At 43.3% G+C, this 5,768-nt stretch overlaps 1 pseudogene; it reads left to right on the forward strand.

The window, feature by feature from the left end:
- Positions 1 to 3,202: 3,202 nt before the first annotated feature.
- LOC119280113 lies at positions 3,203 to 5,528 on the forward strand (annotated as a pseudogene).
- Positions 5,529 to 5,768: the final 240 nt, after the last annotated feature.

Raw genomic sequence — 5,768 nt, forward strand, 5'->3', positions numbered from 1 at the left:
TGTGAATTAATTTTAATGCATGTTTATGACTGTTGTCGCTCTCTTAGTTGGTCGCTTCCCAGTCTTTTGCTAGCCGTCACCTGTACTAAGAGGGAATACTGCTTGTGCATCCAAAATCCTTAAACCCCAAAGTTGTTCCATATGAGTCCACTATACCTTCCTATATGCGGTATTTACCTGCCGTTCCAAGTAAATTTGTATGTGCCAAACTCCAAACCTTCAAATGAAATTCTGTTTTGTATGCTCGAGCAGCTCATGTTTCAACTAGGGCTGCCTGTATCTTCCATGCTAGGTGTGTTATTCTCAAGAGGAGTGGACTCCGCTCCTCATTCACGAGAAAGGGCTGGTAACCGGGATGCCTAGTCCCATGGTCCAAAAAGATCAAAGCAAATCAAAATAATTAAACAAAACTCCCCCAGGGCTGTTGTGTGTTGGAGGCACTCGTCGTTTCGAGCAAGCCATGGATTGATGCTTGTTGGTGGTTGGGGGAGTATAAACCTTTACCATTCTATTTGGGAACTGCCTATAATACATTTAGTATGGAAGATACAACCATCTCATAGTTGTTGCGTTGACAGCGAAAGTATGCCGCTCAAAATGTTATTCAATCTCTGTTTTAAAATCGAGCTCTGGCACCTCTACAAATCCCTGCTTCCCTCTGCGAAGGGCCTATCTATTTACTTTTATGTTGAGTCATCACCCATCTTATTAAAAAGCACCCGCTGGAGAGCACACTATCATTTGCATTCATTACTATTGGTTTATATTGGTATGACTTGACTGGATCTCTTTTACCATGAATTACAATGATTAGTCAATACTTGATCTTTAAAGGTGCCCTGCATTTATGTTTTGCGGTCTCAGAAAGGGCTAGCGAGATACCATTTTGTTATATCTTGTTATGATTGTTTTGAAAAAGTGTTGTCATCCGAGTTTTATTATTATGGCTCGCTAGCTGATTATGTTATTGATATGAGTAATTGTGAGACCTAAGTGTTATAGTGAGTATGGTTAGTTTATACTATTGTTGAAACCTGAATGATGGCTTTGCATGTTTACAACAACAAGAGCAAATAGAGTTTGTAAAAGTTTTTCTTTATCACTTTCAGTTTATCAACTGAATTGCTTGAGGACAAGAAAAGGTTTAAGCTTGGGGGAGTTGATACGTCTCCAACGTATCTACTTTGCCAAACACTTTTGCCCTTGTTTTGGACTCTAATTTGCATGATTTGAATGAAACTAACCCGGACTGACGCTGTTTTCAGCAGAACTTCCATGATGTTGTTTTTTGTAGAAAAGAAAAGTTCTCGGAATGTCCTGAAAATCCACGGAGGCACTTTTGGGAATTAATAAGAATTTTTGGGCGAAAGAAATACACCAGGGGGCCCACGGCCTATCCACGAGACAGGGGGGGTGTGCCCCCCCTATAGGGCATGCCCTCCTATCTCGTGCGCCCCCTGGACCTCCACCGACCTCAACTCCAACTCCATATCTTCCGTCTCGGGGAGAAAAAAATCAGAGAGAAAGTTTCATCGCGTTTTACGACACGGAGCCTCCGCCAAGCCCTAATCTCTCTCGGGAGGGCTGATCTGGAGTCCGTTTGGGGCTCCGGAGAGGGGGATTCGTCATTGTCATCATCATCAACCATCCTCCATCACCAATTTCATGATGCTCACCGCCGTGCGTGAGTAATTCCATCATAGGCTTGCTGGACGGTGATGGGTTGGATGAGATTTACCATGTAATCACATTAGTTTTGTTACGGTTTGATCCCTAGTATCGACTATGTTCTGAGATTGATGTTGCTATGACTTTGCTATGCTTAATGCTTGTCACTAGGACCCGAGTGCCATGATTTCAGATCTGAACCTATTATGTTTTCATGAATATATGTGTGTTATGATCCTATCTTGCAAGTCTATAGTCACCTATTATGTGTTATGATCCGACAACCCCGAAGTGACAATAATCGGGATACTTCTCGGTGATGACCGTAGTTTGAGGAGTTCATGTATCCAACATGTGTTAATGCTTTAGTCCGGTTCTCTATTAAAAGGAGGCCTTAATATCCCTTAGTTTCCACTAGGACCCCGCTGCCACGGGAGGTAGGACAAAAGATGTCATGCAAGTTCTTTTCCATAAGCACGTATGACTATTTACGGAATACATGCCTACATTACATTGATGAACTGGAGCTAGTTGTCTGTCACCCTATGTTATAGCTATTACATGAGGAATCGCATCCGGCATAATTATCCATCACTGATCCATTGCCTACAAGCTTTTCATATATTGTGCTTCGCTTATTTACTTTTCCGTTGCTACTGTTACAATCACTACAAAATATTGCTATTACTATCTTTACCTTTTACCACCGTTACCATTACTATCATATTACTTTGCTACTAAATACCTTGCTGCAGATACTAAGTTATCCAGGTGTGGTTGAATTGACAACTCAAATGCTAATACTCAAGAATATTCTTTGGCTCCCCTTGTGTCGAATCAATAAATTTGAGTTGAATACTCTACCCTCGAAAGCTGTTGCGATCCCCTATACGTGTGGGTCATCAGACGCTGCGAGGGTCCGCTGCACAGCTAAGTTTGCATGCCGTACGGCCTGCCAAACGCGGCTGCCATCCACCAGCGACACCTGCGGAGCATTCTGGCGGCTCAGGAGGCCAGGCACCACGAGGTCCTAGCGGAGATGGAGATAGTCCTCAGGGAACCACTACTAGGGAAAACCTTATACACAGAAGTTTATCAGTAGCGCGGTTTAAAATTGGCGTTACTGCTAATTAGTAGTAGCGAGCGGTATAAAAACCACACTACTACTAAGTTGATAGTAGTAGCGAGGGGTATAAACCCGTGCTGCTACTAAATGGTCTCCAACAATGCCCCCGGGATAGGCCATAGTAGTAGCGAGGGGTATAAAACCGGCGCTACTACTAAATAAGTAGCAGTAGCGCAGGTAAGACCCCCACGCTACTAGTAAGCGTGTCCACCCCGGCCCGAGCCACACTCCCACCCCACCACCACCTTTCACCCCACCAACCGTCCCACACCACCCACCCATTCGGTCTAAAAAAACCCACTCAGCCCGATCCAGATCCCCAACCTCCTCTCCTCTCCTAACCCACTCACCGCCGGCCTCCCTTCCACCTCCTCTCCTTCGTCCGTCCGCCCCCATGCCCCCCGCCGCATGCGCCACACCAACGGCCGCCCCTACCTCTTCTCCCTGTCCGCCTCCAACCCCACCGAGCGCAGCCCCATCTTCAACTTTGCCGCCCACTCGTCCGACTCCCGCGGCGTCCCCGAGGGCTTCCGCCCGCCGCGTCGCTGCGTCGTCGTCACCGGCGGGGCAGGCTTCGTGGGCAGCCACCTCGTCGACAGGCTGCTGGAGCAGGGGGACAACACGATCGTGGTGGACAACTTCTTCACTGGGAGGAAGGAGAACATCGTGCACCACATGCGGAACCCCAGGTTCGAACTGCTCCGCCACGATGTTGTCGAGGCCATCCTTCTCGAGGTCGACCGGATCTACCACCTCGCGTGCCCTGCATCGCCCGTGCACTACAAGTACAACCCCATCAAGACGATCATATCCTTCTCGATGCCTGGATCTATACATACTGTTTGATTTTCTCACATTGAAAGCGACTTGATTTTGATCTTCTTTTTGTGCGGTTGGTCGGAGGTATGCTGGATGCAGATCGGGCACAATAGTGATGGTTGTGGCTGTTTGGCTGTTTTGCTTGGATTTAGGAGCGTTCTGTTTCGTTAATTTACCACTTTTTGCATAGAAAACCTACATTTGCAATAGGGGGATCTCGAACAAATAATTGTCTATTATGATGCACATAACTATTTTCTCAGATTTTACACTGCCTTAGACGATCACATATGAGAGTTCTTTTATTTGGAACTAGTTTTATTTCACTATCATTTGAGATTACTCTTATTGTGCTTCAGTGATATACAGTATAATTTGTCCTCTTAACAATTAGCACAAGACAAATGTCATGGGAACCTTGAATATGTTGGGTCTGGCAAAGCGAATCGGTGCAAGGTTGTTGTTAACTAGCACAAGTTTATGTTGACCCACCTGACCATCCGCAGAAGGAGACTTATTGGGGGCATGTTAATCCTATAGGTACTGCATTATTAGTTTATACCACTTCATTGTGCTCACTGCTCAGCACCTCATATTACTTCCAGAGGATTAAACCCTTGCCTTTTTCAAGTGTTAGGAGTTGTTATGACGAGGGCAAAAGAACAGCAGAGACTTTAACTATGGACTACCATCATGGTGGTGGTGTTGCAGTAATTATCTAGTTATATCCACTCTGTCTCTTTGACCGGGTTTATGATATAAGTAGGAAAATACTAATCCCTCGATCCAAAAAAGTGTTGCAGTTTTGAACCGGGGTTAGTTCAAAACTACGACACTTATAATGGATCGCAGGTAGAATTTTGTAAGCTCTTAGATCCTGTAAGATTTTCCTTTGCATTCACTTAGCTAGCAAAGCGTGAACAAGTGAATGCATTATCCAATCATCTTTAATTACCATAATTGATGTATCCCATTTCTGTTATTAAGAAGTGAAAATATCTAGGTCTGTGCAACTCATTCATTAAATTTTGTTTAAATCCTATAATTATTCATGAGATAATAAATGATTTAAATGCCGTTTACATTAACATGCTCTATGTTTTAGTATCTTGGCACGACGCATGTGACCACGTTGTCTTAATTGTAGCCAGATCTCTACAAACTTTGCTAACTGGCATAAATGCAGGTACGAATTGCCCGTATTTTCAATACATATGGCCCTCGTATGTGCCTGGATGATGGCCACGTGGTTAGAAATTTTGTTGCACAGGTCTGTTAGCCACATATCATGTATTACTAGTTTTTAGCTGCACCATTTTCTGAATCCCTAACCTATATGTCTCATGGGTATCCTTGCAGGCACTGCGCAAACATCCAATGACAGTATATGGTGATGGAAAACAAACTCGAAGTTTTCAGTATGTTTCTGATCTGGTAAGCACTATGCAATATTCTTGTTGTGCATTGATTGTCTCATGTGTTCATATATACTCGTTAGTTGCAATTATTTTTCTCTGTTCCATGTTATAATTTCTTAGAGTAACATTTTCTTTTGTAGTTTAGTTGTATACTCGATGAACTTGGATGAAACAAAATGTTTTGTCCGTAGAAACTTCTTGTGCTTTTTGTTTGACCAATAGTATTCAGTCCCACACCTTCACAGAAACACTTCCAAATAACTAACATAAACTGAGGCCAAGGAAATTAGCTGTTGATAGGTTTGTTCGCAGGAAAAAAAATAGCTTCAGTATTTTTGTCTGTTGCATCTACTTTTCCCCTTTGCATACAAATATCAAATGTTTTTAATCATATCACCTGCTTGCTTATCTTTATTAGATGAATGCAGATCAATGGCTACACGGACCTTTTGATTTCTCTTATCAAGTCTAAGTTTGTCACGAGGGTTCTAATTTAGTGTTTCCTGAACATGCTCAGGGACTCAGTGCAATGGAAAATCTAGATGCTAAGTTGACTTTTTTCCTGCGGACTTGGTTATCGTGAAGAGATGCACAAAGGGTTTATTGCTACAGATACTGAAAACTTTGAAACTAGTGACGGTGACGACCATGATCGTAATCACAAGCACCGAAGACCACTGCCATGTTCCTGTACTTTAGTGTTATCTCAGTCGCTGCATTGAAATAGTATGATCCAT

This window comes from Triticum dicoccoides, chromosome 3B (genome assembly GCF_002162155.2).
Source record: "Triticum dicoccoides isolate Atlit2015 ecotype Zavitan chromosome 3B, WEW_v2.0, whole genome shotgun sequence".
Lineage (NCBI taxonomy): Eukaryota > Viridiplantae > Streptophyta > Magnoliopsida > Poales > Poaceae > Triticum > Triticum dicoccoides.